This window comes from Mercenaria mercenaria, chromosome 5, assembly GCF_021730395.1.
Source record: "Mercenaria mercenaria strain notata chromosome 5, MADL_Memer_1, whole genome shotgun sequence".
In the NCBI taxonomy this organism is placed as follows: Eukaryota; Metazoa; Mollusca; class Bivalvia; order Venerida; family Veneridae; genus Mercenaria; species Mercenaria mercenaria.
Window position 1 is genome coordinate 13,258,689 of NC_069365.1, and position 22,810 is coordinate 13,281,498.

The 22,810-nt window shown below is 35.3% G+C and overlaps 1 long non-coding RNA gene across 1 annotated transcript; it reads right to left on the bottom strand.

The window, feature by feature from the left end:
- Nucleotides 1-7,253: 7,253 nt before the first annotated feature.
- LOC128557440 (uncharacterized) lies at nt 7,254-17,671 on the bottom strand. The gene is made up of 3 exons (XR_008371157.1): nt 17,610-17,671; nt 7,919-8,070; nt 7,254-7,614 (listed from the first exon to the last, which is right to left on the bottom strand). It is a non-coding gene; the product is annotated as an uncharacterized LOC128557440 (long non-coding RNA).
- Nucleotides 17,672-22,810: the final 5,139 nt, after the last annotated feature.

The window sequence follows — 22,810 nt, forward strand, 5'->3', positions numbered from 1 at the left end:
TTCTCATTAAGTAAAATAATTTGAATCGAGAAATATACTATAAAGAACAAAGTGCGACTACAATTTTCATCCAGTTTTAAGCAAATAATTAAAAATTCATACACAATGTATGAGGGGGCGGAGCTATATCTCTCACAGTGTGAAAATATAGATTTCATATTTTCACAGTGTGAGTGATGAGATATGAAAATATTTAACTGATAGAATACAGTATTTCATTAGTTAGCATAAAATAAATGATCATTTTTAATGCTATAATGTGTAAATGTCTGATAACACAAGTCTGATAAATATCTGAAACTAGCTTAAATGTTTGAAAAATATCTCAATTTTTTACTGCATTGATTCCAAACTTGATTTTCTAGGAGACTTTTCTTATCGTGATTAAACAAGATTTAAACGACATCTGCCGGCATGCAGCCATACGTATACACAAACGTTCCTACCGATCATCAACCACTTTAAAGATATGGAATCATATGAACAAAACTTGAAGTTTCATAACATAAAATGCCAATAACTAATGTTTTTTTTTGAAAATTTTTATTTTATATAATTGAAACTATCTTTCAAGCTGAAATACAACTAGATACATCGTACACTGTGTCAAACATAACGTAATCAGTAAAAAAAAAAGGCATTCCAATACGTATAGAAACATTAATTCTACTTCATCGAATTTTTCTTTTTCAAGCGCTTGAACTCTGACTGTGGAGATGTGTATATAACATGCCACATTAACCAACGCACCTGGACGGCTCCGCTATATAGCATTGATAAAATTTTAGTAAAAATACTAGGAGGAATTCTACTGTACGTGATGTATAGAGATCTCTGCAATAATGTAAAGACCATCTATTTGGCATATCGAATTCATTCAATTATTGATGATCTTGGTTTTACAAATGTATGTCTTATTTATGACAGAAACATAAATTACATGCATATATTTAACAGGAGACTATGAGACCAATACATTCAAGAATGAAATTATTAATGCTATGCCTAAATTATACTATTACTGTAAATTTAAAAAGGCGTTCGAATTCGAAGAATACCTAAATACTTTTGACAAATGATAGTCTACGAAATAAAATACACATGTTTTAGATTTAGCTCGTATCATTTTAAAGCAGACACTGGAAGATTTAACAGAATCAGTAGAGAAAACAGATTATGAAAGCTATGTCACAAAAATGTTATTGAAATTGAGTATCATTCTATATTGCGCTGTAATATTTTATTTGTGTAGTATAACTATGTAAATAATATTAATTTGTGTCTGTACATGGTCTCGCAGTTAGTGGTATTATTACCTAAAATTAACTTATAACTAGATGTGTGTCCATAAGGACCATAACTCTGGCCTAGCTAAGTGAAGTCCCAAAGAGAACACTAGGTGCACAACTTCACATGCTACATAACAATTCTTTAATGTTTTATGACTTTTGGTTAAGAACATTTTGAGACATATTGGACACAAACTATTATTTTTTTACTAAGTCTAGGGCCATAACTCTGATCCTGCAAAGTAAAATAAAAAAAAAACTCAGGTGAACAAGTTCATATGCTGGATAATATTCCTCCATGGTTTCATCATACATGAAATATTTTTTTAAGATATATGCAACACAAACTTTTCAGCATTTGTATGTGTATTTTTTACTAAGTCAAGGACCAAACAGAACACCAGATGTGCAACTTCACATGCATTTCAAAATCCCTAATGTTTTATGACTCTGGGTCAAATATTTTTTAAGATATGTGCGACACAAACTTGCATGCCCTTTATACATATTTTTGACAATTTAAGTCCATAACTCTGGTCTGACTGATAAAACTCCGGAACAAAATCCCAGGTGCACAACTTCACATGCTGAACTAGAGTTGCTTTTGAGAAAAGCGCATGTCTCCCACAACTGCCTAATCATCTTAATAGCAAGTCAGATTTTATATACTGTTTACTCATTACAAATATACCTTAGAAGAGTAAAAAGGCCGATTTTGGGTAATTCAAGGGCCATAATTCTGGAGTGCCTCAGGCGATTTGGCTAATTGATGAACCTGGCCGAGGAGTTATGGTCAACAACATTTGGTTCAAGTTTGGTGAAGATCGGATGAGAAATGTTGGACTTAGAGCGCAAACGAGAGTAAAAATGCCGATTTTCGGTTATTCATTGGCCATAATTCCAAAGTGCCTGGGCCGATTTGGCTAGTTACCGAACTTGGCCGAAGACTTATGCTCAAACACATTTTGTTCAAGTTTGGTGATTATTGGATGAGAAATGTTCGACTTAAATCACGGACAAGAGTAAAAAGGCCGATTTTCTGTAATTCAAGGGCCATAACTCCGAAGTGCCTTGACTGATTTGGCTCATAATCGAACTTGCCCTACTAGAGCGCATGCACATTCATCAAGCCAAAAGGACTCCTATACTACTCAGATTGCATGCACATTCCTGGAGCCAAAAGGACCCCTAGGGGTCCTTTTGGCTCCAGGAATGCGCCTAAAATCTGAGCGTTTTTCGGTAATTCAAGGGCCATAATTCCGAAGTGCCTGGGCCGATTTGGCCAGTTATCGAACTTGGCCGAGGACTTATTGGCACACACATTTTGTTCACGTTTTGTGATCGGATGATAAATGTTCGACTTAGAGTGCGGACAAGCTTTGTGACAGACAGACAGACACACACAGACACACACACACACACACACACACAGACAGACACATAGACAGGAGTAAATCAATATGTCTCCCACACCACTGTGTGGTTGGAGACATAATAATATTCCTATGATGTTTCATGACCCTAGGTCAAATACTTTCTGAGACATGTGCGACGCAAACTTTTATGCAACTTTGCATATTTTTGACCTTGTCAATGGTCATAACTCTGGTCTAACTGAATGATATCTCTAATAGAACCCCAGGTGCACAACTTCACATGCTGAATACTAGTTCTGAAAGGTTTCATAAGCCTGGGTCAAATATTTAATATAGATACATGCGACACAAACTTAAGCCCTTTTTATGCATATTAATTATTAAGTCAAGGGCCATAACTCTAGTCTAGCAGAGTGATATCTCTAACAAAACCCTTGGTTTTCAACTTCACATGCTTAATAATATACCTGTAAAGTTTCATATCCACGGTCAATTTTTTTTTTTTGGGATACATGCAACACAAACTTAGGCATTTTTATGCATATTTTTGCCTAAGTCAAGGGTCATAAGTCTGGCCTGGCTGAGTGAGATTCAAATTGAAACACGAAGAGCACAACTTCACGTCATGAATAACAATCCTGTGAGGTTTGATGACTAAGGCTCTAATATCTTTTGAGATATGCACGACACAAAATCGGACAGACGGACGGGCGGACGGACATTCCATCATTTCAGGTTTATGGGGTATATCTTTTGTTATTTTCTTTTGTAAGCTTATGAGCTACATGCCCCTAAACCTTCTGTTCATGGAATGAACCTATTGTTTTCTTTTGTTCTTTGTACCGTTAGATAGCTCCTAAACCCTGAATGTTTGCTCGGACTGACACACGGACGACGTACTAATATTTAAGGTTTACTAGCGCCTTAACCATTTGTTCACGGAATGAACCTATTGTTTTCTTTTGTTCTCTATACCGTTAGATAGCTCCTAAACGCCGAATGTTTTCTCTGACAGACGGACAGACAAAGGCAAGGGGGGGGGGGGGGGGGGGGGGGGGCACAAAAACACTACAAGTTTAAAATAGCACAATGTTGCTTCAAAATCAAGAGCTTATGGTTTGGCAAACCTAATAACAGGCAAGAAGTCAATAGGAGACTGGAGAGACAATGGAATGACTCCAAAATCAATGGGGGTCATCTACTCTGTATGTCCGATCATCCTATACAGTTTCAACATCCTAGGGCAGGGGTTTTCCATGTTAAGGCTCTGTTACCTTGACCTATGATTGAATGACCCCCCAAAAATAGGGATCATCCACTCTGTATGTATAATCATCCTATGAAGTTTCAACATTCTGGGTAAAGTGTTGTCAAGTTACTGATCGGAAAGAGTTTTCCATGTTCAGGACCCTGTGACCTTGACATTTAATGGAAAGACCCCAAAAACAATAGGGGCGATCTACTCTGTAAGCCCTATCATCCTATGAAGTTTGAAGGTTCTATCTCAAATGGTTCTCCAGTTATTGATCGGAAATGAGGTGTGTCGGATTCTGACCCCTGTGACCTTGACATTTAATGAAATAACCCCAAAGTCAATAGCGGTCATCTACTTTGCATGTCCAATCATCATATAAAATTTCAACATTTTGGGTCTCAAGTTATTGAAAGGAAAATGTTTTCAATGTTTCGTTCCCTGTGACCTTGACCTTTGGTGGAGTGACCATTTACTTCATAAGCCCTATCACCCAATTGAATTTTAAGGTTCTGTGTCTTATGGTTCTCAAGTTATTGATCGGACGGGGCAAAGTGTGACGGACGGGGCAAAGTGTGACGGACGGACGGGGCAAAAACAACATGTGGGGAGACATAATTAGCTATATTCGGCTGCAGGGGTCTTGTTGCGGATCGCTGATATTACCATCGCTAAATCTGTTAAAGTCGAACTTTTACATTATGCAAGTCAACTATTTTACGTTTTCACGTAGTTTTTTCTTTATTTTCAGTGACATAGGTTTCGTTTTATTCGTAAATGTATAAGGGGCCTTGTTGGTAATGTCTACAAATTTATTCATGTTATTGGAATATATCATAACGGGATAATCAAATTATTGTGTTTCATCTATACTGCTCCTAAAACAGGATCATTGAAAAATGCAATGAACTGATGACATAAATTCTGTAAACGATCGGATTTCATTTTAGCATTCGGCTGACCTGCGCTTCGTCGAAAGAGCATAGTTAATTAAGGTAAGGTAAGGTAAGTTAATTTTATTTACCGTCGCTTTGTGAAACAATGAGCATAAGCTCTATAGAGCTTTTGAGCGACCCTATTTTAAGAACAGTTAAACCCAATTATACCTTACCCCCAGCAATTTGCAAGTACCCATTTACAGCTGGGTCGACTGATAATCGTAAAAAAGTGCCTTGCCCAAGGACACACCGCAATGGGAGTAGCCAGGAATCGAACCCGGGACCTTCACCTCCATAGGAAAGCGTCTTAGCCCTCTCGACCAATGCGTCCACATAATTAATGCACTGGTCAGATAAACACAAACGCCTGGAATGACTATACTGTCAAAGTGCATTAAGTTACAAACACCCTGCAATCCAGGTCAACAGAAAGTTTGATTTTTGGATATCAAAACAGGAAAACAAATATCATCAATTTGTATTAAAAACAACTAAATATAGTGCAACATGCATGATAATAATGGTACAAGATAAATCATGTACTTTCGATCATATGATCATGAATCACTCGCGATATGAACGTTCAAGTATATTACGTTTTATCTCAAAGCGAGATAATATTTATTTGATATACATTGTATTCGCAAATGATCCTACTCTACTAAGTTCTCTTAAATTAACTACAAGTTCTTTGCAGAGATAACAGATAAACAGGTATATATTTATTCAGAAGTTGCTAATGGACCTTTACTCCAGCCTTGTTTAACTTTTACCCTTTACTTGAATATTCATCCATGAAAAGTAAAAAAGGACATAGTGTCTTTGACCTCTCAGTGTGACTTTGACCTTTGAGATAGGGGCCTGGATCTTGCATGTGACATGTCGTCTCATTATTGGGAACATTTGTGCTAAGTTATTTCAAAATATCCCTTCATGAATGGTAGAGTTATGAACCGGACAAGACACAGACCTTTAAACTCTTAAGTGTGACATTGACCTTAAAGCTAGGGTTCTTGGTCTTGCGTCATCTCATTATGGGGAACGTTTGTGCCAAATTATTTTAAAACCCCTTGATGAATGGCAGAGTTATGATCCGGACACGAAACAGACCCTGTTTACCTTTGACCTCTAAGATGACCTTGACCTTAGAGCCAGGAGTTATGGAGCGTACACGAAGTGTGACGGGCGGAATGAAGGACGAACGGCCGCATCCGTATCTATGTCTCCCTTTTTTCTTCGAAATAGTCTTGGGACAAAAGAATTATTATGTTTTATCTAAGCGGATTGTATTAAGCACCGTAATCGGTGAGTCGGAAAAATATTTTAAGAGTTAGGTCCATGTTCAGGAGAAAAAAGTTCGAACATCTCCAAATCATAGAAAGAAAGAATTGTTTTACATGAAAATTTAACAGCATATAAAGCATTTATATCATTCTGCAAAACCATTGTCAATTTACTCATATATATATTGAATTCCGGAAAGGGACTGCATGAAGGCGCCACACTTCTGGACAGTTCAACGCCTTTAAAAACTCACCATTTTTAAAAGCTGTTACAGGTCTTCGTTTTGATGCATTTGCAACAATGTCCCAGTGCTTAAACTTTACATAACTAGGTTAAACATCGTTTTTGACAATTGTTTACTTTTATTATTTCTTTACAAATGTCATTCTTAATAAAGGGGAACAACTCTTAGAATAGTTTAAGTATCCAATTCTACTGTGAAAATGTATTGGACAGACGGGGTGTTTTTAAAGATGTTGTTCGTTTTCTTAAAATTTCTGTGGTTTTGTGGCATAGTGCTAAACCTTAATAAAAATGCTTCAATCGCATTACACAGATCATTCACTAATTGATGGTTTTATTAAATGTTAATACTTTCCGCAAAATAGAAATAAAAAAATACACAAATGGGAGCTAAAACTTACCTGCCAAAATGACGTGTTCCCCTCAACTAGACCCATGACCTGAACCTTTTTTTTTCAGAAGTCTAACCTTTCTTATGTAAATTCTTACTGGCTATAAAGCTGCTGACTAAAATTTCAGGATTTAAACACGCCCTAGATAGCAGACATGCGTTGGCCCAAGGTTGGGCCAACTGCAGACACTTCGTTGGCCCAACGAAGATTTCCATCGTTGGCCCAACGCCATTTTGCTAATTGGCGCAACGTTGGCCAAACGGTTGGTACACCGTTGGCCCAACAACTGGTATCCTACACTTATCGTTGGCCCTCCATTGGGCCAACTACTGGTATCCTGCACTTATCGTTGGCCCTCCATTGGGCCAACAACATTTTTTCGTCTATCATGGTTGGTCCTACGTTGGGCCAACTCTGTTTCTTTGTTGGCCGAAAGAAGGATGCCAACGCTATCCCAACGATTACAAATTTGAAAAAAATAGACTAAAACTAAAATTATTTAGTACACATTTTATTTTCAAATAATTGTGATTTTGTTTAACATTTAACAAAAGGAAATCTAACATTTGTTTGCAAGTTTCCTGAAGAAATATAACCGAATATTTCATCACTACAACATGTCAAATATTTATTTCAGCCATTTATAAATCTATTTATCTTTTTTTCAGTCACTGATTAAATTCTATTAAAATGAATTACTGTCTGTATTTTAACTAATTACATATCCAAGTTCTGTCTGATTGTTTTCTTTTCTCACTGAAGTTGCAGTTTTCTATCTTTTCTTTTTTTTCTGTGCCCGACAGTGCTAGGCGCTCAATTATTACTCTCTTGAACAGCATCCTGTAAAAAACGAAAATCATAATGTTGATTAAACCATCTACGTCATATTGATATCAATAACTATACAGATGCACATAAACCTCTGGACATAAACTGTATGAAATTTATTTTTGTCTGTATTTAACCGAGAAAAATATGTTAAAATTAACAAGAATATGAGGTATTTTAATTACAGAATTAAATACTCAACACTAGTGCCATCCGCCAGCTTTAGATAAAAGTATTCAACATAGATACTACATGCATACAGGCTATAAAAAGATTCAACAACTTTATCAAAAAATATTCAAAAACTTCTACTTACAGTTTATAGCTAGTAGACCGGGTTTTTGTTAACATGTATAATAGTTTCCTTTACTTCGCATGCCTATGCAGCTAGAAATCTCGCCAAGAGAGTAAAATTAACCACATTTTCTTGGATTTCTTACATAACTCGGGTTAACGAGAGTTCATGTTCTGGAATATTCAACAGATTTATTGTAAACATTTTATGATTGTATAAAATTAGATATTTGTTATAGCCGTTTTTTTTCTTCAATATTTTTTTCACAAATTAGATTCTTCGGGTAGTAGATCTGAAATAGTTCAAAATATCATTACGGCTGGAGATAAGTATTAAGTTTAATTAGTCCAAACTATCAGATTACGAATTGGTGCAGAAAAGTATTTAATTATTAATTAAATACTGCATGTTACACCTACACAAGGTGTTTACCTGTAGGAGCTTGTGATAAAACAGTGATCTGTAAAATATATAATTATTATATCATTACTTCTAATGGGCCAACGTTGGGCCAACGATGTTTTCTCTGTGTAAGTCTTTCCCTGAAAATCAGCATTGGGCCAATGCAGAGATATCTTTGACTGAAATTTAAGGTTGGTTCAACGTTGGCCCAACCGCTGTATTTACAATACTTATTAATCATTGTTGGGCCAACAGTGGCCCAACAACGATTATCCTTTGACGATTTTCCGTCGTTGGCCCGATGACTTCATGTTTACAGGGGCACGATTTGCTCGTGCAAAACACACGATTTTCATACATGTATGCAGCTACGCAGTACATGGTTTCTATAATTGATAGTTTTACGTCGAATTTGGTTAAGGTTCGTGTAAAGCCTTTTGAAACCTTCCTTCGGTGAATTTTTGTGTTAGTGTTTTACGCCATGTAGGCCTTGGTTTATCATAAAGATTATATCAAGCTGTTTATAAGAAGTAGGAAAAACTTTCAAGACAAGTAATTATCTATTGAACATATATCACATGTACTTTGACTGTTAACGTTCTATTTTGTTGAAGATGTCAAACATCTTTTTCAAAACGATTATTGTGTGTCTAACATATTTCTCCAGGTACTCCGGGAGTTGAAGGTGTTACAAACCATGTACATTTTTTAAAAAATGCAAAAATTGCAAAATAAAAGTGAAAGTAGAGCTGTAAAAATGACACAAAAACCTGCAATGCTTAAAAAAATATACATGTTAACTATTTTTCCTTTCCCGGACTACCTAGATATGTATGATAGACACACAACAAAAACAAATTTAAAGAAAAAATATGTTTGAAAAAGAAGTTTGAAATCTTCTACAAAACAGAACATGTACAGTCAAAGTACATGTGTTGTCAGACAAAATACATATTACCGAAAACTGTGACCTCTACAGAAAATATTTTCTACTGCTTCTGAACAATTCCGTATATATATGCTATAGCTTTAAAACTATAAACAGCGTCATTAAGGACAAACCCTTCGTCTGTCATTTCACTCAGCGTTGCACAATCAGCAGAGTGAAAAGAAAAGACGCCCTCGTCCAATCAGGCAGAGTGTTGTATAAATTTTTCATTTTGATAAATTATCTATAATGCGTTATCAAGTGTAGTCTGATTTTGAAGCATGAGAGTTCAATATGTAGACTCATCTGCCGATTAGGGAAATGAGCATGATTTACTTTAATACAACAGTTGATATATTCATATTGCTTCTTAGACAAATTATGTTTATAAGTCTCTTACCGGATTAACCGGAGGGTACTTTGGTTTGCTCAACCCCGTCCGTCAGTAAGTTTGTCAATTACACAATATTGGATCCTGTGATAACTTAAAAAGTACAAGATATTATTTCTTGAAACTTGGAACATTGACAGATGGCAAAATGGAGAATATGCACGTCCTTTTAGTGGCAGTGGCCAGTTTCGTATTGTGGCCCAGGTACATTTTCTAAATAAAATGAGTAGATGTTTTTTAAACGGATCAACTGCATGGTTATTTATGGTGTTTATAGATCTAAGGATGCGGTTGCTATCGCAGCAAATAGTCGAAAAATCATGACAAAACAGTGGGAGAGCGGGGACATGCAACAAGTTAGAAATTACACGATATTTTTTAATGAAATTTGATACATGGAACATGGATTGATATCAAGATGTAGAATATTTCCGTATTTTTATTTTGTTCCTTTGGCAAAAACTGTGGTTGCTATTGCAACATATAGTAAAAAAAATGACAAAAAGTGGCTTCTGCGATAACATACAAAGTGCAAGAGATTCTTCGTGGAACTTGACACATGAATAAATGACTGTATGGAGAATATGTACGTCCTGTTTTGATGCTATGGCAATAAATGTGATTGCCATGGCAACAGTCAAATTAATATGACAAAAACATGGCTTTTGCGATAACTTAAAAAGTACAAGAGACTTTTTTAATAGAATTGGGTTAACAAGTAGAAGACAATGTGGAAAACCTGTCAGTCACAAATAGTGGATTTTGGCGTAATTCTAAAAGTGCAAAAGACTATTTCATTAAACCTGAGATATACATAGAAAGCAATATGCACATTATACAGATAATTTTATGCTGTCCCTTTATGCATCCGTTCGTCCATCTGTCTGTTCATCAGTCACTCACAAAAGATAAAGCCTTTGTTAATTTTCAAAGCACACACGCACGCACAAAAGGGGAGACAAACGGACAGAAAGCAACACCGCCTTAATTGGAACGGTCAGTAACCTAAAGTAATCTATATAAAGGAAACTGGGGGTTTAAATGCGTTTGGGACATGTCACCCTATTTTCAAAAAGTCAGACAAGACAATGTAAATAAAAAGAAACACACTTAGAAAGACTCTAACATTATTGACAAAATACCAGATTGCATAAAGTAAAACATATAAATAGGAACAATCTAAGGTGTAAGTACACAGATTGTACTCAACAATTTGTCTGTAACCACGATATAAACCATATCAAATATCTCAGCATCAGACACAACTAACTGGCGCTAATTATTACTTAAAACGTTAATTGAGTTCCTGGTGTATTTGCAATTTAATTTGATTTAAAAAGAAACTTTTAAATTGTTAGACTCTACCCACAGGCAGTATTTTAATCATTCAAAACTCAAATTAAATAAATGTATGGAATATAAAGAAAAAAAACCCCCAGTTACTGTAAATAAAACGTACCGCCTATCCACCGAAAATACTCCAATTGGGTGGGGTGCATGTCCCCTCCCTCAAATCTGGCGAGCATACACTGTTGATAGCCTAAAATTGAGACGTCAGTCATTTTAATCCAAATATTCTCGCTCGCAAAAATTTACATCAGTAGTATTTATAACTACTGAAGTGGTTGGAGCAGACATAAACACAATAACCAGATAAAAAAGCTATCCACATGTTTGGTCAAATTGCTTTTTGAAAAAAAAAAGAAATTTAAAAGAGGATATTGTCTCAAATATGTCAAATATAAGTCAGATTGCTCCAGCTGAGGTACACTTGCCAATATTTTCCCGACCTCTCTGGAGACACCGTCCCCTTAACCCAAAGCCTAGACCCACCTTTGGTTCATGCCGACAATATAACTAATGCCCAAAACATCTGATATTCTTCCATTCCATGGCGACGACATTGGTTTGAAAAGTGAATTGAATATAGATCACAGGCGGTCGCATTGTTTTTTTTCTTGTTTGTTTAGGTTTTCTCAGGGGATTTGTGCAACTGTTTTAAGTCAAGCCGACAATTTTATATTTTGAGATTTATAAGCTTCCTTAAACCAGCTAGACAGCTTTCTCACATAAAAGAACTGAACATCCCAACCACGATGTTCAAAATATCGACAACTTGAATTATATATATTTGATAGCTATTCAAGGTTGATTGTTTACTGCAACCAAAAACGTTCAGGTTTTTGAGATTTTAATGACGCTCACTAATTAAGGAGATGTCACCTCAACAGAGGTCAGCCGCATCTGATTTTTTTTTAAATTTTGTTATTTTCATGATTCTTTTGTTCAAGCCCTAATCCGACAAGGGCTCTGATATATATATACGTCAAATTGCACGAAATGCATTCCAGACATTTATAATTTTCTTGGGGAGTCCTATCTACCATTCCAACTGGCGGGCATGTCCAGCACTCCACTTTTTCATTGAATGGCAAATGTCCCGGGGACAAATATCCGGATCACCCTATACCTACGCCTGCAGCAGGGGGCATGCCCCCTGTACCTATCCCTACTCGCTCTTTCACGGCTCATATTCGCACCCACTTCCAGAAAATCCTGGCTTCGCCTATGATTATCTGATACATTATAAAATAAAAATAATGAACTTATGACTTATCGAAAAACTCATGACAATTGAGAAAATGAACAAATGTTCAACATTCCCACGTATGAGATACTTGTCTGCACGTGTTATCTCTACATATTGATAAAGATTACAATTTTCTCTCACTATTCTTCAACGAAGTAAATAATGCATCTGTATTCGTTTTAAGTTGAGACACGTTTGCAAATATGAAAGTTACAAAAAATAAAAATAACAAATATCAAATTAATGCGATATCTACGAAAGACAAACATTTAGAAGCAGGAAGAAGTGTCCAACTTGTACTTCAAAATTATCAAATTTAAATCTCTGAGAGGCGTGTGCGAGAATTTCAAAATTTGCGCACTGCACTGTTTTCTCCATTACAATATCTAATCTATAAATGCTATCATAATTGTACACGTGAAAATAGTTGAATTTGAGTGCATAGCGTACTGGCTCAAAAACAGCAGTATCAAAAAAAGTAATAAATGGCCTGATATAACATTTTAGCTCAATCAGAAATTTTCGTCATAAAGTTCGGTTACAGTGCAGAAAGTAGAAGAGACGTTTTGAAAACAACTTACCTAGGCAACTCATTTATAGACATATTAATTAAACAAACAAGATAGCCCTGTCGTAATCGAATGGACCATAAAAACTACTAGAAATACCCTGATGTGTTCTAATAACTGCTTTAACTGAGATACATATTGACTATATAGCTTTTTATTACTTTCTTAAAGCATCATACAATATAGGATGGTTCACAGATACACTCAATATAAGAGGACCTATAAACTAGTCTTTTCATACTTTAATAGTTGTTACCGAATTCATATAGAGGTGTTATTAGTCAGATCTGAAACAAATTTCACATAATTATCTTTTTTGTAAGGGTTATCACAAAATGTCAGTATTTTGTTACAATTGTTATATAAACTTTACATAGAACATCTAGTAAGACAATACGTCTAGAGTTGTTTGGGTTACTAGCATTTCCCTTTATATTTCTGAAAGCCTTCAATATAAAAGGCATGGATACACGAACATCACAGCTGCGGTATCAATATACCCCCGTGATATTACGAAATGAATTGCATACCACTGTCATTTTCTAAGAACGATATCTTTTCGAACGAGAAATAGCAAATGCAAAATGGATTATTACTATAAATGTGATGCAATATAATGGTGTTAATAATATTTTGTAAAAATAACTTGTGCCTGTGTTTGCATGCGGGCAGTTAGAATTGTTAATAGCTTTTTATATATAAAAATACCAATCATCTTACTTTAAACACAATTTCATATTTGAATTAGTCGAAAAACTGATATAAACACATGACTTATATTTTGTACTCTATTATATAAAAGGGAAGTAATTTCATGCACCAACAAGACAAAGAAAGTTAACATGGGTGCCCGTGACATGGCCTTTGCACAAGACACATTGTCTTCCAATGGTGAATATTTATAACAAATTATTTGAATATATCATATCATGCATAAAAACGTCACATACCAGACAAAAAAATACAAAAAATGTTTTATCTCCAAGTGTGACATAGATGCAACAAATCTATTTGTTATTGTGACTGTTTGTGTCAAGTTACTGGAATATGAATCAGTAATAAAGTACAGTTATTGACCAAACCAAAAAATGACATATTATCTTTGACCTCTAAATGTGAACTTGACCTTTGAGAGGCCTGGGTCTTGTACGTGACACGTCGTCTGATTATTGGTAATATTTGAGCAATCCTCTGATGAACGGTAGAGTTATGGGCCAGACATGAAACAGATGCTATAAACCTATGACCTCCACTTGACCTTGGAGCTTGGGGTCTGGGTTTTGCGCAAGACACGTTGCCACATTATAGGGAACATTTGTGAAAAAAATTCAAAATCCCTTCATTGATGGCAGAGGTATGGTGCGGAAACGAAGTGTGACGGAAGGACAGGAAGGACGGACAGAAGGAGGCAGCCCATTTTATGTCCGAAATAGGCGGGAGGTTCAATTAAAGCTTGATACAGTATATAAGCAATATTAAAAAAATGACATATCAAATATATAACTGAACGCTAACCAAAGATGTTCGGCAACGTAAAAATGTGTCAAAAGAAATTTAAGAGGAGTTGGACAGGGAGGAGGCGGCTCGAAGAAAACAGAGAAAAATAATCAGAACAATGAAAATTGCTTTCACGTTGAAAATAGTATCGGAAAAGAAAGAAGCTGACAGCTGACTTGCTATCACATGGTGAAAAGGAACTCCCTATTTGGCGGTTAGATAATGCATATATAGTGTAATTGGTGTTTGGTACAGAGAAGACCAAACAACAATTACATAACTAATTTTATCTACTTATAAAATACAAATATGCAATTTTAGTATTTCATACGTTCGAAGTGTTAATTGTAAGCTCCTCAGACACAGTTTCACATTATAAGATGTCCTACACATTCAAATTTTATGACTGCGAATACATCTACTGATCGTGAAACAGTTGTAGTCAGACCTGTTTCTAGGAGAGTGTTCCACAGATCAGTAGTTTGACTCCTCATGCCACTCAACTGATTTATAAGGCCATATTTATTCTTTTTTGTTGGGTTTAACGTCGCACAGACACAATTACAGGTCATACTTTGATGGTGGTGGAAGACACCGGGTGCCCCTACGTGCATTATTTCATCACGGACGGGCGCCTGGATAGAACCATCTGCCTTGAGTAAGCCAGTTTGATAGCTTCCTCACATGAAGAATTCAACGTCCCGAGTTAGGCTCGAACCCACATCGATGAGGGGCAAGTTATTTGATGTCAGCGACCTTAACCACTCGGCCACGGATGTATTATGATATGGCGCGTGTGTATGTCCGTCCGTCGGTACGTTATATTTCTTGTCCGGAGCATAACTCAAATACCATTCAAGCTTGGCATATAGGTATACGGCGATGAGACGATGTCCAGATCAAATGAACCACGTCAGTATGTCAAAGGTCAAGGTCACAAATGGAGCTCAAAGGTCAAATTTGACCATCGTATTTCTTGTCCGTCGCATAACTTAATAGCTATTAAAGAGATTGACTTTAAACGTCAAATATAAGTAGGTTTCGACGAGACAATGTGCAGAGCACAGGTCAAATATGTCAAAGGTCAAGGTCACAAACGGAGCTCAAGTGGCAAATTTGTCCTTCTTATTTTGTGCCCGGAGCATAACGTAATAACTATTCAAGGTATTGACTTCAACCTTGGCATATAGGTGGGTGGCAATGAGACGATATGCAGAACAAATGAAATAGATCTATAGGTCAAAGGTCAGGGTCACAGCAAGGTCTAATTTGTCCGTCATATTTTGTGTCGAGAGCATACCTTGATATCCACTCAAGGTATTGACTTCAAACTTATAGTTGGGTGGGGATGAGGTAATTTGAGGAGTGCTAGAATCCATATAACACCCCTCCCCTCCCACAGTATCACCTCTAAAAATCACTTTTTATTCTAGTGCTTTAGTTTTCTAGCGCATGAACCAGGTTGTTAGCTCAAAAGTCAAAGTTATAGCAAGATCAAATCTGTCCGTCATATTTTGTGTCCTGAGCATAACTAAATAACCATTCAAGGTATTGATTTCGAACCTGGCATGTAGGTAGTGACAATGAGACGGTGAACATAGCGCATGAACTTGGTCAGTAGGTCCCAGGTCCCAGTTCAAGGTCACAAATTGAGTTCAAAACCGTCTTTTGTATTTTATGTCCATATCACAAATTCAAAACTATTGAACTATTCAAGGTATTGACTTTTAAACTTGGAAGAAAGTTTTTTTGTGATTTGAGGAGTGCAGCAATCCAACCCCCCCCCCCCCCACACACACACACACACATTAACTAACCCCCTTCCCTGGTATTAAAGTAACTACCAATACATTTTTATGTTATTTTGTTCCAGAAGAATGTGTTTAACGTCAAGACTGGTGTTATATTGAATATAGATAATGATTATGCTGTTCGATATATAACAGTACAATATGTCTTGTAATAATTTAGTACAATATTGGTTGCTATAATTGTAATCGATAAAATCCTAATTATTTAACAATATTTAATTTGATTTGAGTTTTATTAACAAACATAGAAATAAGAGTGAACTCTTTAGGTGGTAACACGTTTTAAATTTCAAGGCCGGCGAATGACAAAAGAACTATAAAAAAAATATTCAGTCGTTTCTTATAACATTTTTATGTTATTTTGTTCCAGAAGAATGTGTTTAACGTCAAGACTGGTGTTATATTGAATATAGATAATGATTATGCTGTTCGATATATAACAGTACAATATGTCTTGTAATAATTTAGTATAATATTGGTTGCTATAATTGTAATCGATAAAATCCTAATTATTTAACAATATCTAATTTGATTTGAGTTTTATTAACAAACATAGAAATTAGAGTGAACACTTTAGGTGGTAACACGTTTTAAATTTCAAGGCCGGCGAATGACAAAAAAACTATAAAAAGAATATTCAGTCGTTTCTAAAAATAACATTATGATTCAAACTAATGTTACCCATCAGAAAGGAACCATTCTTCTACCTTTACATTGTGGTACCCTTATTACCAACAGTAAATTAAAACAATACATATTCTTACACGACTTCAATAAGCCCATCTTAACAATCTCAAGCACAACTATTGACATGGAATTTCTTACTCACTACAATGTCCTACCAAGATACTTACAAAAGCAAGGCATATGAGGAATAGTGAGATAAAAATACGTTTGAAAGATCGTCAAAACTAGTGACAAAATGTGATATGTTGAAAATGGCTCATGACCTAATAAAAAGTAGAAATCTACCTTCCGGTACGATTTTCCTAATAAGCTCTTTTATTGTGTAGCTTACAACTCATAAATTAAAACAAAAAGAACTGTCTGACATACTGTCGTTTTCTCTATCACAGTTCTGTAAGAATTCCATTGACTACCCGCCGTGTTTGGACCGATATTTTTGCTATTTGAAATTCAAATAACCCACACTTTCTTTCGATTTTAATTCTTCTAATATCTTTAAAATATTCAGAATTTGCCTAGATCTATGATAATAAAAAATGTTTGTTTTTTTTATTATCATTGGCAAATTCTGAATAGTTTTAAAGAAGCAGTTAAATCGAAAGTTGTGGGTTATACCTATAGTATTGCGCATTACAATGATAGCAGAAATATTTCAGTTGTGACGTGTCTAATTATAGAAACTTGAATATTTTGTTTACAATAGATATACTATACAAATGATTGATTGAAAACGTCATTTGTTTACATTTAGAACGTGCGAAAACAACAACAATAGGTCTACATTTTACTGTCCAGCAAACATTTAGTCTTTTTTTCGAAATAGATGAAAAACGTTACCTTTATAGCTTGTTGCAACGGTCTTCACAGTAATGTCCCTTTCCGGGAAGTTAAATGCCGTACGTGTGCTCGTATACATACCGGATACAATAAGGTATATGTTTTGGGTCAAAAGTCCTCTTTAGCAACACCTCCAAATTAAAAAGAAGGTGCACTTGCAAAAATATAAGTGTAAATTCAAATTTGTGCCATAGGCGGGTTGCAGTGATTGTAACTAACATTGTGACTTGAAATAGTTGTTTTCACTATTTGTATGCATTTTCTCTTCAAATGTTACCGAAATCACTGTCCAAGATAGATAAAATAGTTCCGGAAAACCAGTGAAAATATATAAAATATGTTTAATTTCAATTGGAAATAACACACTACCTGTAGTTGAAAATCATCCTAGTTTAACATCAATAAAATCAAATAATAATGTTTAATCAGAACTTTGCTTTCACCCTGTAGAGTCTTCTTTTATAGATAAACAAATAGATAAATCAAGTATAAAGAAAGCCGCTGGTGTTGATGGTATCTCACAAAAGTTACTTAAATCATCAAAGCACACTGTCTCAAGCCATATTACCTCTGTTGTGAAGTCTTTTGAAACATCAGTCTTCCCAGAAAATTTGAAAATAGTGCAAGTAACACATTTACATAAGAAAAACAGTACATTAGATAAGGGAAATTACCGCCCTGTTAGTATATTGTCTGTTGTCTCTAAAATATTTGATAGAGCAATAAATACACAATTAACCCGATTTTTTTACCAACATTTCAATACATATCTGTCAGCATTTAGATCAGGTTACGGCTGTCAGACAACCCTACTTAGGCTAATTAAGGGGCTGTTAAGTAAATCTCAACTACCAACTTTAAAAATTAGATGATTAAGATATATGGCCGTAGAAACTTTTAAGATAATTAATTAGCAGTCACAATCTTATCTCCATGACTTAACCCGTCTACAGTTGGACACTACGCTTCCCTCTTTAATTGCGTCTGACAAAGGAGGGGGAGGACTCTATGATGAGCAGTTTTTAAATCCTACCAGGACTGAACTGTTTTGATATTTGTCTTCTGGCCTGTTTCGTCGGGCCCTTAAGGGTGTTTCTCTTGTTGCTCTGTCTTCTGAAAAGGCATTGAGTACATACGTTTTTGGTTCTTAAGGTTTGCTTTTTATATATTTATACACGAGCATTTTTGTGTTTTACATGCCATGCCTTTTTGTTTCCATTACGTGTGTTAGAGATTCACCTGGAGGGGATTACTATTATTTACACTGTCCCATGTCTTTGGAACATGGTGGGGGTAAGAGTGAGGTTGGGTGCGCACCATAAACCGGTTTAAGCTCCCCAGTGGTGTTTTTGCCACTGACCGTTCCAAGGCGGTGCCCCACTGTGTTCCTTTGTTTGTTCGTTTTGTCCTTGTGTGTTGACTTTGTGTGCGCGCGTGTGTGTATGCTTATTGTTCGTCTTGTCCTTATGTGTTGGCTTTGAGTGTGTGTGTGTGTGTGTGTGTGTGTGTGTTGTTCGTTTTGTCCTGATGTGTAAGCTTTGTGTGTGTGTGTGTGTGTGTGGTGCACGCGTTTGCGTGCTGGGGGGGTTCGTTTTGAGGAGGCTGCGCTTTTGGTGCGTGGCATTCCCTGTTTGATATTTTTCTTTGTTTTTAGTTAAAATAAAAAATAACTCTTATTCTTTTAGATACACAAACATGGCTGAAGTCCCACAGGTAAGAAGCACAATATACGGTCTCAAATCTTTCCGTCCTGCATCTCCCAGACTCTGGAACTCATTGCCCCAGCATTTCAGAGATGTTACGGTTTTGAATCTGTTCCGGAGTCTGATTAGCTCGTGGGGCGGGCAGAATTGTAGATGCTCTTGTTGCTCTAATTAATTTATTTTTGCTTTGTTCAGTTTTTGTTTCTGTTCCACCCTCTGTAAAGCTTTTTATTTTTCAGTGTACTTAGTATTATGCATTTCTTAGTTGCTCATTTGCTCATTCATTTGCTTTATATTTATTTTAGTTTGTAACAAGTACCTTTATTATGATTTATCTGCTCTAAAAGTATTTCTTCTTCGTAGATTGACCTCTGAAATGCAGTTGTTAATCAGTCAGTAACAAAACTGATTTGATGTGGTAGATGTCTTAAACCATTTTCTAAAAACGCATTAATTAGTGTTCTTTTTCAAGTCAGTGTTTTAACTTTTATTTGCTTTTAACTAGCTTTTAGGCCTAAGCCAAGATTAACAGATGTATTTAAGGTTTAACCAGATTTGTATGTATAAATTGTATTACTCAGTTACTGTGGTGTTCTAATGTTGTTGTTCTATCTAATAGGTACACTTGTTTTATGTTATAAATGTGCTTTTGTCATTTATGTCGGTCAATAGCTATACATAGCTAATGTTGTCTATTTATGTAACACCGACTTTAAATAAAATTTGTATCTTGTATCTAGTGAGGAATAAATACAATGAAATGATGCCTTATATTTCATCAATGTTTCTAAATATTCCATTAGAAGTACATAATAGATATTTTGTATTTGATTTTTTAGTAAAATGGAAAACAAATGTTAGTGTACTTGGGGTATACTAACACTAACCCCCGACTAGAATACTCTTTAATTGTCATTATTGTTAGTAGTAGTATTTTTACTATTATCATATAAAATGTTTAGACGCCTATAAATCACCTAGCTTCTTCAGCCTAGAAGTTTATTTATTTTCTAGTCGTGGGTTCAAACTACACCAAAAGCATTTTTTCTTCAGTTTTTACTACTTGTTACTTGCAGCAAATAATTGCAGACAGTTAATGTTGGTACTTTCTCCGATGTCATTGTTCTAAACCACTTCCAACAACAAAATTTTCAAACAACCTACCGATTTGCATTGAAAGAATAGAACACTAGTTGATAACTCATAATAAGTCCAGCATATTTTGCCATGTTTGACGGGTCACCATCACTTCTCTTTTTTAATGAATGTACATAATCATGGTTAACAGTCATGATTACTTTCAAACAACTGTAGTCAAAGGAAAACGGATTGACTTCTGTCTAAGATAACATTTGGATATATTTGCAAAAACTAAATTGATCATATTCGTTCCCTGACTTATAAAGATAACACCCTTGTTCGTCTCCAGCTTGAATACCCTTCAATAGTTTGGTTACCTTGAACAAATAACATTTAGATGATACTGCGTCATACAATAAGATGGGTAGAACATTACAGCGTCTCCGAAATATAAACAAACAACAAAGTGATTTCATGAATTTTGGTTTTACTTACATATAAAAACTCTCAATATGATTGAAAGCAATGTGCTCGTTTTATTGAAATTCTAAAATAGTCCGTAAAATGTTAAATAGAAATGAATAAAATATGAGTTAATAAATTTTCGGGAAAAAAAATTCATTTAACAGTATTGGACGTTTTACAGCAGGATTTGGAAATGTAAAATATAGAATTCTCAGGTACTTAAGATGTGGTATATTATAAACGTTCTATTTTTATATCTCAATTAGAAATTAAATAATCGTAGATATTATCGTTAAAGTAGTACAGGCTTGTCTGTTCATTCCAGACTATTACAGTCGGCCTTATGAGCACTCTAGAGGCCACAGCTGTGACCCAATATTTATGAAACTTGATCAGAATGTTTGCCTTGATGATCTTTAGGTCAAGGTTGAAACTGGGTTATGTGGAGTCAAAAACTAGATCACTAGACCATATCAAAGGAAAATTTTGTTAACACTCTAGAGACCACAATTTAAGTTTGAAACTTGAGAATTAGTCAGAATATTTGTCTTGATGATCTCTAGGTCAAGTTTGTATCTGGGTCATATGGGGTCAAAAACTAGGTCACCCGGTCAAATCAAAGGAAAAGCTTGTGAACACTCTACAGGCCACAGTTGTGACTCAATCTTTATGAAACTTGGTCAGAATATTTGTCTTGATGCTGTCTAGATCAAGTTTGAAACTGGATCATGTGGGATCAAAAACTATGTCACTAGACTAGATCAAAGGAAAATCTTTTTAACACTCTAGAGACCATAATTTAAGTTTGAAACTCACGAGAATTACTCAGAATGTTTGTCTTGATGATCTCTAAATCAACTATGAATCTGGATTATATCGAGTCAAAAACTAGGTCACCCGGTCAAATCAAAGGAAAAGCTTGTGAACAATCTAAAGGCCACAGTTGTGACCCAATCTTTATGAAACTTGGTCAGAATGTTTATCTTGATGATTACTAGGTAAAATTTGAAACTAGGTCAGGTGGACAGATCAAAGGAAAATCTTGTTAACATTCTAGAGTCCAAGGTTTAAGATTGAAACTCTTGAGAATTGGTCAGAATGTTTATCTTGGTAATTTCTAAGTCAAGTCTGAATCTGGGTCATGTGGAGTCAAGAACTAGATCACCCGGTAAAATCAAAGGAAAAACTTGTTAACACTCTAAAGGCAGCAGTTGTAACCCTATCTTTATGAAACTCAGTCAGAATGTTTGTCTTGATAATCTCTAGTCATGTGGGGTCAAAAACTAGGTCAGTAGGCTAGATCAAAGGAAAACCTTGTTAACACTCTAGAGTCCACGGTTTAAGTTTGAAACTCATGAGAATTGGTCAGAATGTTTGTCTTTATGATCTCTAAGTCAAGTTCGAATCTGGGTCATGTGGAGTTAAGAACTAGGTCACCCGGTCAAATCAAAGGAAAAACTTGTTAACACTCTAGAGGCCACAGTTGTGACCTATCTTTATGAAACTTGGTCAGAATGTTTGTCTTGGTGATCTCTAGGTCAGGTTTGAAACTGGGTCATGTGGGATCAAAAACTTGGTCAGTAGGCCAAATCAACTCTGGTGAGCGATATAGGGACATCATGGCCCTCTTGTTTACTGTTATCGATTTACCTGGCAGGAATAATTTTCAAACATATGTTTCATTAAAGCCGTTTAAATGCGACTGTAAATAAATTATTCCAGTGTTGAAAATACATTCATGTAAATGAAATTAACAAGTCGTCAATATTTGTTAAATTAATATAAAAGTAATTACAACAACTGAGTGAATGAAGATTTGCTATGCAATACAAAGTCTCTTTTTCAAAAGTGATTGTTATAACCTAAGATCTGATCTGTCAAAGATGTATATAAGTAATACAGTAGTAAATAAATTGCTATAGTTCTTTATAAAATTAACACTCTTCTGAGAGC